The 17978-nt window shown below is 47.2% G+C and overlaps 2 long non-coding RNA genes across 2 annotated transcripts in view; both read right to left on the reverse strand.

The window, feature by feature from the left end:
• Positions 1-6216: 6216 nt before the first annotated feature.
• Positions 6217-17978, reverse strand: part of LOC123460876 — a 162661-nt gene continuing 150899 nt past the window's right edge. Inside the window, exon 2 of the long non-coding RNA XR_006637257.1 lies at positions 6217-6806. This is a non-coding gene — a long non-coding RNA (uncharacterized LOC123460876). The remainder of the gene's footprint in view (positions 6807-17978) is intronic.
• On the reverse strand, positions 11115-15989 carry LOC123460877. Its single transcript, XR_006637258.1, has 3 exons — positions 15825-15989; positions 15081-15200; positions 11115-11246 (listed from the first exon to the last, which is right to left on the reverse strand). It is a non-coding gene; the product is annotated as an uncharacterized LOC123460877 (long non-coding RNA).

Here is a 17978-nt window from a genome sequence, read left to right on the forward strand (position 1 = left end):
ATCACCGTGAGTTTAAGGCCACGCTGAGACTCCATAGTGAATTCCAGATCAGCAGGGTAGAGAGAAACCCTACCTTGAAGAAAAAAAGAATGGGCTAGGTTTGGATTTCATACTGAAGGCACGAGGGCATCTTAGCCTTGTAGTTAATTGCAAGACAAAATGGAGGACTTTGTCTTTCTCATAAAGACGCGGAGCTTTCCCTCCCCTTATACTCCCCATGACTTCTGGCCTCAGCCATGGGACTTGCTTAGGCTGGAGGGATGTTAGTAGAGGTGAGGCAGGCAGAGACCTGAGAAGAGTTTATGTGGGGAGCCTGGCTTCCTGCTGTTCTTGGCAGCCATTATATAAAACAGCCCTGGGATGGGAGGCCGTGTGCAGAAGAGATGAAATGTCCCACCTGAGCCTAGCTCAAATTACTGACGTGCTGGTCGGACGTGCTGGTGAAGCCATCCTGAGTCACCCAGCCACCAGCAGCCATGGGCCAACCTGCCAGCAGACCTGTGTTAAGACCCAGCAGAGATGAGAGTAGTGAGCCCACAGAGCCATGAGCCAAACAAAATCATAATGCTTTTAAACCATTGCATTTCAGGGTGGTTTGTCAGGCAGCAGTAGCTAACTGATACAAAGGCTGAAAAAGAAAAGCCTGCCGTGGTACTCCACCTGAGCACAGGCAGAGGATGGGCCACTGGTGGCGAGATGAGAAGCTGAAGACCAGCGAGGAGGTTGATGTCAGAGTCCCAAGCAAGGTAATCAAGATGGCGGGCATGGATGGAAGGACAGAAGATCTCCTAACATCTCCTGGGGAGGCCCCCCCATGGTGTGTCACTGAATGGTATTTTTGAGGCTGATGCTGTCAATACAAACACACTTTGCACCTCATACCTGGGTTACCTTGGGGGGAGAGCCAGTGTCCTCTGCTTGTGTCCTTCTTCCTCTGCCCCCCGCCCATCTCAGAGACGTCAGAGAATGGGGCATCAGACACAGGGCTTGCAGGCTAGCTTGCTTAACCGAATTTGCTTCTCTTGCCCCACACAGAGGGGTGTGGATGAAACACCGAAAAGTAGACAAGCCCCAGGTATGCTGCGTCTACAGGGACCTGTTGCGATGTGGGGGAAATGACCCTGAGGACATGGTCAACTGTTCTGGGTCAAGCCATGCGGTGGGGTCCGGGAAGGCCATTCAGCGATTCAGCCGGCACAGGCTCTCCTCAAGCACGAGCTTGTGTTGACGCTGCCGAGCACTTCCCAGAAGCTTCCTTCGTCCAGCAAATAGCCTCATGAACTCATAACCATGGTAATCCCTAGATTCTAGGTTCAGCAAGAAGACTTGTCTCCAAGAATTAAGGCAAAGGACAATTGAGGAAGATAATTTACATTGACCTCCAGCTTCCAGACATGTACACACAATTCACCCACATGCATATAAACATGTACACACACACACACAAACACACACACACATGATAATGCTAGGTGTGGTGGTATGTACTAATCCCAGCACTGGAAAGGCAGAAATCGATGGATCCCTGGGCTTGCTGACCAGCCAGTCTAGACTCAATGGCAAGCTCCAGGGCAATGATAGACCCTGTCTCAAGGGAGGTAGATCCTGAGAAATGACACCAGAGACTGTCCTGCGCATACGTGCACAAGTTCATCTGGACACACATACATACACACACATGCACACAAAAAGATAGAAAAGAGACTAGCAAGATGGCTTAGCAGTTAAGGTGCTTGCCTGCAAAGCCAAAGTACCCAAGTTCGATTCCCCAGGACCCACGTAAGCCAGATGCACAAGGTGGTGCATGCATCTGGAGTTCATTTGCAGAGGCTGGATGCCCTGGCACACCCATCCTCTCTCTCTTCCTCTCTCTCCCTCTTTCTGCCTCTTTCTTTCTTTTGCAAATAAATGAATATAATTTAAAATTTTTAAAGGATAGAAAGCTAATTTTAGGACAATAGGGAAATGTCACTATGAGCTGAATATTAACTGACACTATGGGAATTTTCTCACTCGCAATAATGGCATTGTGAATATGGAAAATGCCCCCCCCCTTTCTTAGGAGAAGCATGAGAAGTACTTGGGGACGAGACTCGTGATATCTACAATTCCAACACAAATACTATGCCCCAAAGAGACAACTGCAACAATGACGGCAAGGTGCCATTGTTACCTGTAAACCTGGATAGACAGACTCTAGGCTTACGGGTGACACTGGCATTGTCCTTTCAACTCACCTGCAGGTTTGAACACTTACCAGATTGAAAGTCCAGAACAGGAAGAAAGTAGAGAATCTGAGGTGGTGAGAGCAAGCGCAGCCAGCTGCAGAAGCCTGGCCTGGCCAAGGGCTGAGTCACCATTGCAAGTGGTCCTTCCGGCGGCAGCGGCAGAGGGGTCAGGGGCCCAGCTGCAGCCCCACTTCCCCTCCACACACACACACCCTTTTCGAAAAGGTCATCTCCCCAGACATCAAGGAGAGCCCTGTCTCTGGGGGAGGCTTGGAGCAAGAAGCATTCTGTAAGACTCACTGCTCCCTGGCTGGGAGGTGACCACATGGCCACTCACCCCTCAGGACAAAAGCACTTTTGTCTTCGCCAGTCTGAGTTTTTAAGGCCCTGGTGCAAGAGTTACTCTTTGGTTCCAGTTCCACATGATCCAGAGCAGCTCCTCCCCACTCCTGGCTGCTGGAGGATGGAACGACAGCTGTCTGGGCCAGGGTGTGCTTGGGGCTCAGATTATAGGAATACCCAGACTGTATGGCCTGGGCCCGCCACAGCAGAGCTGAAAACTTGAGGACACAATGAGGAGAATACACTAAGGAGATGAAACTGAAGAATGTTTTTGAAACTCTAGAGAGAAGATAGTCAGGGATGGACAAGCTTTGCAGAGATAAGGGTTGTCCTGGGTTTTAAACCATCCAAGAGCATTTGGAACAACACCCTTTCAGGCTGGGTCCCAATGCACTGGCCAGATCTCGGAATCGATGGAAAGCAGCCATGAAGCCCACTGAGTCTGAAGGTAGATCTTAGCACTCTACCTCAGTGAGGGCACATGAAAAGACTGGATGGGGCATCCAGGAGCCCAGCAGCTAGTGAGTGGCCCTCCTAAGTGCCAGGCACTGGACTGAGCATGGTCTGGGCACCCATGTGACCTGTGAGAAGTCCTGGCTATGCTCCTTGATCACATATGAGGATGTGGACTCAGCTGTTTGCTGAGGCTGGACATGGAGAAATAACTCCCAAGGATATAGGGTATGGCCTTCACCTCCTGAAGCACAGAAAGCCAGGACCTGCACCCAAGTGGATGGTAATATTTTTCCACTGAGCAGAGCCTTGGCTCCAACCCACCACATAGCCAATGGGTCATTCATACCCCAAATGTAGGCCATAAAGAAGGTTTTTATTCCTAGCCAGGCATGGTAGTACACACCTTTAATCCCAGCACTTGGGAAGCAGAGGTAAGAGGATCACCATGAGTTCAAAGCCACCCTGAGACTACGTAGTGAATTCCAGGTCAGCCTGGGCTAGAGTGAGACCCTATCTCAAAAAATTTTTTTTTCCAAAGTAGGTCTTGCTGGGCACGTTTCTCATAGTATAATCTATGCAAAGTGGGGTCCAAGGCAGGCAAACTAGGAAGCTATGGGCTATAGTCCTCTTGTAGAGAGTCACAAGGCATTATTAGTACTTCAAGTCTGCAGTCAAGGAGAGTCAAGGAGAATTACAGTCCTGTTTAAATGATGCATCTCAAATCAACTGGCCCAAACGTTCACGTGCATGCGTGTGCAGCTGTGCACCAGGGGAAGGTGGCAGGTGTCTTCCTCTGTCGCTCTTCTGCTTTACTTCCCTGAGACAGAGTCCTTCAGCGCACCTGGAGCTCCCTGCTTTTCAGTTAGACTGGCTGACCAGGGAGCCCCAGCAATCCTGTCTTCATCTCCCTCAGCACTGGGGTTACAGGCATGAATGCCATCCCCAGATGTTTACGTGGGTGGTGGAGATAAAATTCAGATCCTGGGCTGCAGAGATGGCTCCGTAGTTAAGATACTTTCCTGCAAAGCCTCACAACCCAAGCTCAGTGGCCCAGTATCCATGTAAAGCCAGATGCACAAACTGGCACATACACCTGGACTTCATTTGCAGTGGCTAGAGGCCCATTCTTGCTGTCTGTCTCCCTTCTCTCTAGCTCTCTCTGCTTGCAAATAAACAAATAAAAATATTTTTTAAAAAAAAACTCAGGTCCCCATGCTTGTGCAGCAAGCACTCTTACCCTCCAAGCAATCTCCCCAGCACCCCGCAAACCCTCTTTCTTGCACAGAACTTCTTAACAGCCCCAACTGCGCGGCATTCAAACACTCCTAGGAAGTTCTGCCAGATAGCTGTCATTTCGCGTGCTGTCACTGGTATCTGCAATGTCCTCTTCAGGTTCCTGGTTTAAGCTCATGGTTCCTAGCTTGAGGAGCCATTTGGAAGGCTGTGGAGCCTTTAAGAGGTGAAAACTGGCTGGTGGGCGCAGGTTACTAGGGGCAATTATTTGATGTTTTTACTCACCCGTGGTTCCCGTCTGTCTCCTGCTTCCTGGCCCACCATCGTATGAACAGCTGCTGTCCCACTCCCACCACCACAGATGGGGCTGTTTCCCCAATTCCCTCTACCACGATGGATTGAAATCCCCAAAACTGGAATCCAAGATAAATTTTCTCCTTCAAGTTGTTCCTGTCACATATTTTGGCATAGTGACACAAAAGTAGCTGACAAGGGCTAGAGGGATGGCTTAGCAGTTAAGGCGCTTGCCTGTAACGCCAAAGGACCCAGGTTTGATTCTCCAGGACCCACATAAGCCAGATGCACAAGGTAGCGCATGTGTCTGGAGTTTGCAGTGGCTAGAGGCCCTGGAGCACCCATTCTCTCCCTCTCTCTCTCTCTCTCCCTCCCTCCCTCATTGACACTCTCGCTATCTGCCCATCTCTCAAATAAATAAATAAATATTTTAAAAGTAACCTACAAGGGCAGGGGAGATGACTCAGCAGTTAAAGGTAAACTTACTTGCAAAGCCTGGAGGCCAGACGCACAAAGTGGCACATGTGTCTGGAGTTCATTTGCAGTGGCAAAAGGCCCTGGATCTCCTCTCTTTCTTTCTCTCTCTCATAAATAAATAAAATATTAAACAAAAATGCAGGCAAGAGGGCTGGAGAAATGGCTTAGCAGTTAAGGTGTTTGCCTACCAAACCTAACTATGTATGCTTGAATCTCCAGATCCCACATAGCCAGACACACAGTGATGCAAGCATGCAATGTTGCACATGCACACAAGGGGGCGCACGTGTCTGGAGTTCATTCATGGTGTCTGAAAGGCCCTGCTATGCGCTTGCGCTCCCTCTCTCTTTCTCTCTCTCTCTCTCTCTCTCTCTCTCTCTCTGTCTCTCTCCCTCTTTCTCTGTCTCTCTCAAAAATAAAATAATTTTTTAATGTAGGTAAGGGCTGGAGAGATGGCTTAGCAGTTAAGGCGCTTGTCTGTGAAGCCTAAGGACCCAGGTTTGATTCCCCAGTACCTACATAAGCCAGATGCACAAGGTGGCTCATGTATCTGGAGTTTGTTTGCAGCGGCTGGAGGCCTTGGTGTGCCCATTCTCTCTATTTACATCTGTCTCTCTGTGAGTGTGTGTCTCTCTCTGAAATAATATTTTTCAAGAGGTAAAGAAACAACAACAAAATGTAGGTAATGGACCAGGCGTGGTGGCACATGCCTCTAATCCCAGCACTTGGGAGGCCAAGGTAGGAAGATCACCACGCGTTTGAGGCCACCCTAAGGCTACAGAGTGATTTCCAGGTCAGCCTGGGCTAGAGCAAGGCCCTACCTTGAAAAACCAAAGGGAATAAAACATGCAGGCAACAAACTTGTGAAACAAATCTAGCTCTTGTAGCATTTGACGGCCGAAATTCTCCATTACATGAGCCAAACTAAAGTTCAATAGATGTGAGTGTAAAGTTATCCCCAGGTCTTCCAAAATAGCAGACATGAGAAAAAGCCCTTCCATGACTGTGATAGGGGTAAGAGGCAGGGATAGGGGTGGTTGGTTGGCAGTTTTGAAGAATTATTCAGTCATGGGACCAGTTACTCTAGGGACAGGGCTGATCTTTCAAAATTAGACCCCAACTCAACTGGAACAACAATTCATCAGAGCCTTACAGAAAAAAAAAAAAAAAACAGAAACCATAAAGATTTATTACAGAAGGAATTTAATGTAAGAATAGGCTACAAAGGTGGTAACAAAGATGAGATCCAACATAATGGTGACAGTCAGGTGACCAGAGATGAGTACTGTCACCTCCAGACTGAAAGACAAATGGAGGAGGTGGTATCACTGGAGCCCATGAACAGGGCACCCCACAACAAAAGGAATGGGTGGGGGACACACAGGAGATGCAGCCTCTGTAGGAAACTCCATTGAAATAGGAAGAGAACGGAGCATCCTGGGTCCTTCCTCTTCCTCCATTGTCCCACTAGACCTTCACGAAGGTTTTCCACAGCCGAGTCTTGCTGGCTACATTTCAAGCAGAGAAGTCTGAAAATAAAGCTGGCTGGGCTCAAGCTCCCCAGGCACAGAGCAGGAGGCGAAGATGGAGAAAGACCTGAGTGCACACGGTCTCAGGCTGGGCACGGGTCTCGCAGTCCTTTCGTCCCATCGACTCTGAGAATCAGACCTTTCTCCTGAAGACTTGCGAGGGGAGGAAAAGGGAGGCCGTGGAGACCATCGCTCCAGTCTGGCTGTTGCAGGCGTAGACAGGTTATTCCACTGAGCGCAGGTAGAGCTGCAGAAGATAGCATAAGATTATAAACACGTCATTCGGCAAGCCTTGCCACATACACCTGCTGACCAGAGCTTTAGCATCTGTGGATATTTTAGGTTAGATTTTAAAACTAGCAAGGTCCAGAAAAAGAACATTTGAAAATGTACACACTTGACCCCTGAATTGTTCCTACCCAGCATTAGCCAAGGTCAAGCCACACTCCATCAGCATAAAAACATGTAGTCTGGGTGCTGGGAGACAGTTCAGCAGGTAAGAATATGGGACAGGGAGCTGAGGTCCTGATTTCACCCTGAGTTCCATCCTCAGCACTCAAATAAAAAGCTGGGTGTGGCCATGCATGCCTGTCACCCAAGTCTTATGGGGAGCAGAAACTGGAGAATGGCTGGGGCTTGCTGGTCAGCCAGTCTGACCAAAACCATGGCAGCTATGGACTGAGGAAGACTCCGTCTCAAGGAAACAAAATGGAAGGAAGGGATTCCATGGAGGGTGGACTTGAGAGGGGAAATGGGGATGGAGTGGAGGGAATTATCATGATTTAATTGCCTATAATTGCCTATAACAGTTAGAAAAAACCAATAGAGGGAAGACACCCAACATTGTCCTGCGTGGCGTCCACATACACTCACGGGGCGTGCATAGCTGCAAAAACAGAAGAGCAGGGCCCTGCCCTTTATTTACCTATCCTTTTACTAAACACCTGCTTAGTAAACATCGAGCAGAGAGACATGTCCCTCCCTCCTGCAGCCAGGATGACAGAGCAAAGAAAACCCAGTATCCTAGGTGAAGGACGAGCAACAACTGTGTTATGTGCTTCAAGACAAGGAAACCGCAGTGACTTCAAGAGTTTATAACAGCAGGCCTGACCCAGTATGGGGAGTCAGGCACCAGGGCAGATGCAGTCCCATCAGGTGAGGGCTTCATCCATCCCCAAGAGTAAAATCTAGAAGCCCACACCTGCCCGACGGTATAGCATTTGTGTGCTAATACAGTTAGTAAGAACCCTATTTTTTTTCTGTTCATATACATCCATATTTGTTTGGATGTGCATTTATGTCAACTATGCATACAGATGTTCGGCATGAGCACTTGATACACATATAAGAAACACTAGGTCGTGCTGGAGAGATGGCTCAGTGGTCCTGCCAAGCCTAACAACCCCCGTTCAATCCCCTAGCACCCACGTAAGCCAGATGCACAGAGAGGTGCATGTGTCTGGAGTTCATTTGCAGTGGCTAGAGGCCCTGGCATGGCCAAGCACTCTCTCTATCTATCTATCTATCTCTCTATGAGATCTGCTTGCACATAAATAAATAAAATATTTTTTTTAAATCTGGGTCATCTGGGCATGGTACACATGCCTTTAATCCCAGCACTCAAAAGGCAGAGGTAGGTAGATCACTGTGAGTTTAAGGCCACCCTGAGACTGCATAGTGAGTTCCAAGTCAGCCTGGACTAGAGTGAGACTATACCTCGAAAAATAAAAATAAAATAAAAAATAAAAAATCTAGGTCATTCTCAGTCCAGTGCAGCTTGGTCACGACCAATCTTGTGATTGTCATATAGGAAGCCCCTTCACATATTGTTTATGGCCCCTGGTGTCCAGCATGGGCAGGGCAGGTAAGAGCCCCACTTTACATCAGGACCTCAACCCACAGGCATCCCAGGGCAGCGTGCCTTACATTACCCCTGCTGGGAAGGGTGTATAGGTTTGGACAGAGACATATTCACAGGCCTGTGAGAGAGGCATGAAGGTACACAAAGACCTCTGTGTGTCTCCCAGTGAATACATGTGTGTGCACATGCATGTCAGGCATGCCAAGTGTGGATACATGTGTGGATGCTCTGTAGTCTGTGAGGAGTGGGGAGGCAGCGTCTCATTTTCTTGGGTTGGCAGTTTTGTAGCTCGATGCCTCTGGGAGTTAGGCGCTTGCTACACATCTTGGTGTTCCTTACAGCCGTTTTGCCTGCAGCGGTCACACGGTTGAAAACTCTGGGTCCGTGAAACTGCTCAGGGACTCTGAGCAGACAACCGAGGAGGACTTGTGGCCATTTTGCAATTCCTGCTCATTAGACAAGTCTGGGGCCTTGCAACGAGCTCTGAGGATAAATAAGTATAAATATTATATTTGCCTCCAGGTTATCTTTAAAAATGCATCTCCCTCTCCTTCTACCTGTCCCCCAGCCCCCAGCGGCAGCTGTCAGAGCCTTCCGAAAGCTCCAGGGTGTCAGAAGTGCCACCCGGAGAGTCCAGAGCGCCTAGTGAGTGGCTTGTTTTCCCTGAGATGGCCTCATGGCCCAGACCAAGGATGGCCAGGGGCAGCAGGGTGCCCTGTGAGCTTCTTGGTGCCCCTAGGAGGCAAGAAGAAGGGCTGTGACTATCCCCTTGTGTTAAGAGTCTATGCCTCTAAGAAACACCACACAGAAGTAACAAGAGGCTTCACCCTCACCAGCTGGACCTGGCTGGCTGGCATGGTCAGGGCTATACAGGAACTAGGGACACACACAGTTAAAGACGCTACCATGTGGCGAGGGCTGAGAGACCCAGGCCATCTCCAGTATATGGGCCATTTTGTTTTAAGAAACAAAACCTGGAGCTGGAGAGATAGCTTAGCGGGTAAAAGTGCTTGCTGTGCAAGTGTGAGAACTTGATTTCAGAGTTCCAGCCCCCATGGAAATGCCAGGCAGGCGTGTAACACACACCTGTAATTCCAGCACTTGGGAGACAGAGACCAGGGATTGCGGGAGCAAAGTGGCTAGCTAGACTGGTTGAATGGGTGAGCTCTGGGCTCAGCAAGAGATTCTGACTCAAGAAATAAAATGGGGTCTGAAAAAATGGCTTAGCGGTTAAGGTGTTTGCCTATGAAGCTAAGGGATCCAGGTTTGATTCTCCAGGACCCACGTAAGCCAGATGCACAAGGGACACATGCATCTGGAATTTGTTTGCAGTGGCTGGAGGTCCTGGCATGCCCGTTCTCTCTCTATCTGCCTCTCTCCTCTCTTCTCTCTCTCTCTCACTCTTTACAAATAAAGAAATATTAAAGAAATAAAATGGAGAGCAATAAAGACACCTGACGTCAACCTCCAGCCCCACATATGCACACATACTTATTTTTTATTTTATTTATTTTTTATTTTTTATTCTTTTTTTGGTTTTTCGAGGTAAGGTCTCACTGTAGCCCATGCTGACCTGGAATTCACTATGGAGTCTCATGGTGGTCTCAAACTTACAGTGATCCTCCTACCTCTGCCTCCTAGCGCAGGGATTAAAGGCATGTGCCACCACACACGGTTCATACTTACTCTTTTAAAAAAAAAAAAAAAACATGGGATGGAGAGATGGCTTAGCGGTTAAGTGTTTGCCTGTGAAGCCTAAGGACCCCGGTTTGAGGCTTGATTCCCTAGGACCCACGTTAGCCAGATGCACAAGGGGGTGCACGCGTCTGGAGGCAGTGGCTGGAGGCCCTGGTGTGCCCATTCTGTATCTATCTATCTATCTATCTATCTATCTATCTATCTATCTATCTATCTATCTCTGCCTCTTTCTCTCTCTGTCACTCTCAAATAAGTAAAAATGAACAAAAACAAATTAAAAAAAAAAAAAAAAACACTTGCCAAAGTCATCCCAAAAGGTAACTGGGATTACACTAGAAGCTTCTCTTTTCAGATGGCAGTGACCTTGGGATGACCCAGAAAGCACCACAGTGCTGAGAAGAAGTGACAGAGGAGTACGCAGCACTGCAATATCTCTATCACACCTTCCAAGGGTCAGGGTCTAATGCGGAAGAGGTGGCAGAAAGAACGTAAGAGCCAAAGGAAGGGTAGGACTCCTTACAACATGCTCCTCCAGACACAAAATGGCCTGGATATCCATGACCTCACAGTGCTTGACACTACCTACACAAGACCATCATAAGAGGAGGAAAAGATGATGACATCAAAATAAAAGAGAGACTGACTGAGATGGGGAGGGGATATGATGGAGAGTGGAGTTTCAAAGGGGAAAGTGGGGCAAGGGAGGGAATTGCCACGGGTTATTGTCTACAATTATGGAAGTTGTCAATAAAAAATAAATAAATTTTAAAAACACACTTGGAGAACTTCAAGAGAAGAAAGGGTTGAGTAAAAACACGTACATTCTTATCCCACTACTGCCACCAACCCAAGCCCACCATGCCCGGAGCGTTTACACGGCGGCACATGCCTTCGGGTGATTGCCCAGGGTTGAGAGCCACTGGTGTGCGGTGAGAGCGGACGCAGAGAGGGCTGGGCTCAGCTCGAGCAGCTCCGGTGGCTGGGAGCTCCAGCAGCTGCAGCTCAGCCCCTCCTGTGACTCCGTCCTTCCTCTCCAGGGCCCCAGAAGCACGCGCCGCTCTTTCCGCCTACAGCCACCCGTTCCAATCTTAATCCGATTCATTTGCCAATAGTGTGGTTCTTCCAGGTCTGAGAAATTACACAGAAGGAGATCTATTGGAGATGATGCCGAACACAGACACCATCATCATATCCTTCCTCTCCAGCCTTTAGACATGGCCCTATGATTGGTCCAGACTGGTCATGTGTTAACCCATGACCAAATCACTGGCATGCAGGACAAAATAACCTGCTATAGCCTTCATGCCAAGAAGAGAGAAGGCATCACCCACATTGTGAGGGCAGCAAGGTAAAAAGAGAGGAAGAAACTTAAGATTTTTTTTTTTTTGAAGGGCTGGAGAAATTGCTCAGTGGTTAAAGACACTTACTTACAAAGCCTAACAGCACAGGGTTTGATTCCCCAGGGCCCATGTAAATCCAGATGCACAAAGTGGTGCATGTACCTGTAGTTCATTTAACATAGCAAGATGCCCTGGCATGCCCATTCTTTCTCTCTCTCACTTGCTCGTTCACTCACGTTTTCTTTTTTCTTTATTATTTTTATTTATTTACTTATTTATTTATTTATTTGAGAACATAGAGAGAGTCAGAAAGAGAAAGACAGAGATAATGGGTGCACCAGAGCCTCCACTAACTGCAAGCAAACTCCAGATTCATGCGCCACCTTGTGCATCTAGCCTCTGTGGGTCCTGGGGAATCGAACCTGGGTCCTTTGGCTTTGCAGGCAAGTGCTTTAACTGCTAAGCCATACCTCAGCCCTTGCTCTTATTTTCATTGTCTCACTCTCTCTACCCTTCTCTCTGCTTGTAAATAAATAAACAAAATATTTTATGCAAAAAAAAATTTTTTGAGCCATCAGCTACAGGTGGGGATTTGCCCCAACTTCTCACACGAGATAATAAAGGGGAATATGATTTCAAGTGTACTGAAAAAGAACCAGATGCTTTTCTGGAAGCTCCTCCAAAAGTGCTCATTATTCACTCTGAATCAATTCACAAACAAAGACAAAAGAGACCTCAACTGGGCAAGTCTAGGCCACAGTCTTCCCTTGTGTAATCTAGAGCTGGTTCCAAACGTGTGAATGAATAGTGAGGCAAGTGTGGAAAGGGTCTGCAGGAATCCAACACAAGTCTTTTATTCACCAAATACAATGAGGATTTCTAGAACCCTTCAGAAAGAGAAGGGGTATTCTAGACAGTAAATATTATACTCTGATCACCAGGGAGCACAGCTCCTGGACAAACAACAGTGGGTTCCTGACTTAACTTCTCGGGCTTTGCCAGTCTCTCTGGGTCTCCTCCAGGTTAAACAGTTCTGGCTTCCTCTACCCTTGCTCACAGACCTGTGCCACGCCAGATCATGATGACCAGGCCAAGGCCTCCTCTCTGAGGAGCAGCTGCAGATCTTGCTACCTGGACATATTTTTTTTTTTTTTGGCATGTGTTTTGTGTGAGGTGTGTGTGCATGTGTGTATATATGTTTTGCATGTGTGGCCACATGTGTGTGTGTGCATGTGGAAGCCAGAGGCCCACATTAAACCATTAGATGTCTTCCTTAATCGTTTGCTATCTTTTGTGTGTATGTGGTTTTTCAAGGTGGTGTCTCCCTAGCCCAGGCTGACTTGGAATTCACTATGTAGTTTCAGGCTGGCCTCAAACTCACAGCTATCCTCCTACCTTAGCCTCTTGAATGCTGGGATTAAAGACATGCACGCCACACCCAGCAACTATCTTTAAAAAAAAAAAATGGGCTGGAGAGATGGCTTAGCGGTTAAGCGCTTGCTTGTGAAGCCTAAGGACCCCAGTTCGAGGCTCGGTTCCCCAGGTCCCACGTTAGCCAGATGCACAAGGGGGCACACGCGTCTGGAGTTCGTTTGCAGAGGCTGGAAGCCCTGGCGCGCCCATTCTCTCTCTCTCCCTCTATCTGTCTTTCTCTGTGTGTCTGTTGCTCTCAAATAAATAAATTAAAAAAAAAATCTTTAAAAAAAAAAATATCTTGGGGGGGCTGGAGAGATGGCTTAGCGGTTAAGATGCTTGCCTGCAAAGCCAAAGGACCCAGGTTCACCTCCCCAGGACCCACGTAAGCCAGATGTACAAGGTGGTGCACGCATCTGGAGTTCATTTACACTGGCTGGAGGCCCTGGCACACCCATTCTCTCCCTCTCTTCTCCCTCTCCCTCTCTCTCTCTCTCTCTCCCTGCCTATTTCTGTATCTCTCTCAAATATATATATTAAAGCCAGGTGTGGTGGCACATGCCTTTAATCCCAGCACTTGGGAGGCAGCAGTAGGAGGATCACCATGAGTTCGAGGCCACCCTGAGACTACATCATGAATCCCAGGTCAGCCTGAGATAGAGTGAGATCCTATCTTGAAAATTTATTAGAGGAGAGAGAATGGATGCTCCAGGGTCTCCAGCCACATGTGCCACCTTATGCATCTGGTTTATGTGGGTTCTGGAGATCAAACCTGGGTCCTTAGGCTTTGCAAGCAAGCACCTTAGCTGTTAAGCCATCTCTCCAGCCCTTCCCCCATATTATTTTTTGAGACACAGTCTTGCACTGAACCTAGAATTCACTGATTCAGCTACAGTAGCTAAGCAACAGACCCTAGAGATCCTCCTGCCTCCACCTCCCCAGCACTGGGGTTACAGACACATGCCACCACACCCAGTTTCTTACATGTTTCTTACAGTTCTCATGCTTGTGCAGCGAGCACTTTACCCGCTAAGCCATCTCCTGATGCCCTATACTTCTTGACACTAATGACAGCCACAGTAGTAGCATCCCTAGAAATCCACTCCAACTGATCAGGGCTGCTTGGGATGCAGCGAGGACTAAACCTGTCTTCCCAAGCTCTACTATAGCCTTTCTACTTCTCGATGTTTCTCTCCCCATCAAGGCCCTGTTTCTACTCACATTTCTACTTCAAACTAGTTGGAGCTGCCTTCTAAGGAGAATGGAATGTTGGTCTCCCTAAGACTGATAGTTGTGCTGCATGAAACATCCAGAGAGGCATGCTTATCCCCCAGTGACTGAGTAGCTGGTAGCTACCATTTTGGCAAGAGTGGGGAGCAGTAAGCAACAGAAACCCCAAACTCCATCTTAACCTCACAGCCATTCATCGAGGACTGACATTACTGGCTGGGGCCAGGGAAGTGAGTGGCTTATTTCTATTCCATTATAGCTTGAGTCCATATGCAAACCAGAGGACTATGTCTATAAATAAGATATTATAGTTAAATCAATATTGATTATTAGGACTTAGTGTTATATTTAAAGCCATAAAACTGAAAAAATATTATGGTAAAAGTATCCTAAATCTCATGGGCAAATCATTGTTCAGGACAAAGACACAGGCCTTGTATTAATAAGAGAGTTGGGGTCTCATGTTCCACCCACTATGACAACCTATGAAGCAGAGAACTATCCCTGATAGGAACAAAAGGACTACAGGTGATTTGGAGACAATGCAGATGTACATCAACCCATCCCTCAACCACAGTCTTGGCTTCATTCAAGGCCTGTGTTACGTATAACTCAATGTGGTTTGGCTAGTCTTCATGACTAGTACTAAAATATTCGTTTCAGGGCTGAAGATGGAGTTCAGTATAATTCAATGCTTGTCTAGCATGAGCAAGACCCTGGGGTTCATTCATAGTATGTAATCAATCAATTGATAAATAAATACCCATCTGTTCAGACAGTAATTTATACTCACTAAATCTCTTTTTCTGAGATAAACTTTTTTTTCTTGCTTAAAATATACTGATGTTGGCATCCATAGAAACTATAGCGAGGGAAAATAAGCAGAGAAAGAAAATTCACATGTAACCCTACTACTACCTAGAGAGAAATCGTGTTAACTTTCTAGCACTGTAACAAACACCTGAGATCATCAACTTACAAAGAGGAAAGGTATGTTTTGGCTCACGGTTTTCGATGTCTCCGTCCATGAAAAGTTGAGCAGCAAGTTTTTAGGCCCATGGTGATGTAAAATATCATGGTGGGAACATGTGAACCTTAACTCAGAAAGAAAGAGGGAGGAAGAAGAAAGAGCAAGAGTCAATGTCCTCCTTCAAGAGCATGCCCCTAATGATCTGAAGACCCCCATCAGGCTCTACCACTTAAAACATCCTCCAGGACAGGAGAGATGGCTTAGCAGTTAAGGCACTTGCCTGCAAAGCCTAAGGACCCAGGTTCAGTTCTCCAGGTCCCACATTAGCCAGATGCACATCAAGGTGCATGCATCTGGAGTTCGTTTTCAGTAACTACAGGCCCTGGCATACCCATTCTCTCTCTCTCTCTCCCTCTCTCTCTCTCTCTCTCTCCCTCTCTCTCTCTCTCTCTCTCTCTCTCTTTCTCTCTGACTCTCCCTCTTTCCCTCCATCCCTCTCTCTCTAATAAAATAAATAAAACAATAAGAAAACAATTCCCCAACCTCTCCACACCAAGCTGAAGACCAACATTTTATTTGTTTTGTTGTGTTGTGGTTTTGATTTTTTTTTTTTTTTTTTGAGACAAAGACACCCAAGAAGCCCGTGATGGTGTCAACTTCATGATGTATCTGAAGTGGCCTTGGAATTCCTCTAGATTCTCCTGCCTGGGCCTCCCAAGTGCTAGGATAACAACTGTGTACCACTGTACTCACCTTTAAAGATCAATTTTTAATACATGGGTATGGGGAGGGCATCCCAGATTCCATTTGCACCAATCACTGAATGTGTTGGTTCATATCCTTCCAATCATTTTTCTAGGTATGGAAGTATGCATGTGAATGTCACATGATTCTTTAGCAGAGTTGAAATAACTGGGCTGTCCTACAATGTAAACAGATTAGTTCTATTATTCATATTATGCTATTTTTAAAATTTATTTTTAAAGATATTTTATTCATTTATTTATAATAAAGAAAGAGACTGAGGGAGAGAGAATGGGCATGCCAGGGCCTCTAGCCACTGCAAATGAACTCTAGACTCACATGCCACTTTGTGCAGCTGGTTTTATTGGTTACCAGGGAACTGAGCCTGGGTGGGTCCATTGGCTTTGCAGACAAGGACCTTAACCACCAAGCAATCTCTCCAGCCCCTTGTTACTGTTTATTAATCACTTGCTACTATGTAGTCAGTTGCCAATATTAATAAATATTTTCAGTTTGTTCACTCTCTGTCTTTATGGAACTAAAAAAGTATGTGTCTTTGGGAAACTAACTTTTTTTTCAGTTGAGGAGGAATGAAAGCTGAGACAGAACAAGACATCATATCTAACAGCACAAAGGACCACTGCGCCTCTGACCAGAGCTGATGTTTCAGTGTGGACCAGAGACAGAAGCACACCACACGGGGACTGCATCCTGCAGACTCCTGAGGTCCAAAGGCCACCTCGCTTGGTCTCATCCACAAGCCTCCTCACTGCATAGGGTCCTCTAGAGGCCCTGCGCTGCCTCATCACAGAACAGTTTGGTCTGTTGAGGTCAGAGTGCCTTTCACATCCTCCAGCACTGGGTGGGAACAGTCTTCATTGCACAGAGTCCTGGGAGGGGAATTCTCACACCCACTGCAGAGCAAGTAGGAAGGTCAGGACCCACATCTGTCAGGGGAACGGGGAAGAGGTGAGCTACAGCAAGTCAGCCAGCCACTGTCTCCTGGACACTGAATCCTGAGCAAATGTCACAAAGGCTCCCAAGGCTAACTGAGGCAGTGGCAGGCATAGTTGTGTCCCTCTCTAACCTGCTCCTGCCAGAACCAGTTTCTGGGCTCCCAGCTTCAGTCTAAAACCATGAGCCAGGTGTTTGTTATAGTTCTAGAAAGCTGATTCTCCCAAACTTCTAAGTCTCCCCCAGCCCCTTCCTCTCCCGCTCCTGGTTGCCAGCTTCCTATGGATTCCTGTCTTGGTTAGGGCTAGATGGAGGCTAAGAAGTCTCATGATCAGCCATCTGCAACTTGGAGACCCAGAAACACTGGTAGCATAAACTCCAATGTGAGTCCAAAGGCCCAAGAGTTGGGTACTCAAACGCAAGGAGAAATTGGAGGAGCGAAGAGACAAGTTAGTCTTCCTGTCTTTTCACTCTGCTCAGGGGTCCTTGACAGGCTGCATGACATCCACCATACTTGGGAAGGCCGTCAGCTTCATCCACTCCAATGCTGATCTCATCCAGAAACCCTCACAGACACACCCAAATTAAGAGTGAACCAATTATCCGGGCAAATTTTGCCCAGTGTACTTGACATACCAAGTGAACCTTAATCATTTGCTAGGCTGAGTTAGTTCTGGGAACAGACAAAAATCCCACTGAAGCTGACTCCCTCCCCTCCACTTACTCACTCCCACAAGGCTCAAGTGAAAAGTCACCTCCTCCCTGAAGCATTCCCCAGGTCCCCAAAAGATAATCATCATTTTCCAGCCTGACTTCCATAGTCCTTTGTCTGTAACTTATAGCACTCATTACATCCTCTCTGATATTGCAAATGAGGGATTTTTTAAAAAATACTGTTATTTGTGTGTGGGCATAAGAACATGTATGGGCATACCAGGGTGTCTTACCACAGCAAACCAATGCCAGATACATGTACCACTTTGCATTTGACTTTACATGGGCACTGAGGAATCAAACCTGTGCCATCAGGCTTCGCAAGCAAGTGCCTCTAACCACTGAGCCATCTCCCCAGCCCCACAAGTGATTTTTAATGCGACACAAAACCAGAATTGCACTTTACACAGTAAGCATAAGAGCCTGTTGGGTGAATGAAAAAACAAATGAGCATGCATGTATACTGACAGTATGTATGGCATAGTTTGTGTCCAA

Source organism: Jaculus jaculus, chromosome 5, assembly GCF_020740685.1.
Source record: "Jaculus jaculus isolate mJacJac1 chromosome 5, mJacJac1.mat.Y.cur, whole genome shotgun sequence".
Lineage (NCBI taxonomy): Eukaryota > Metazoa > Chordata > Mammalia > Rodentia > Dipodidae > Jaculus > Jaculus jaculus.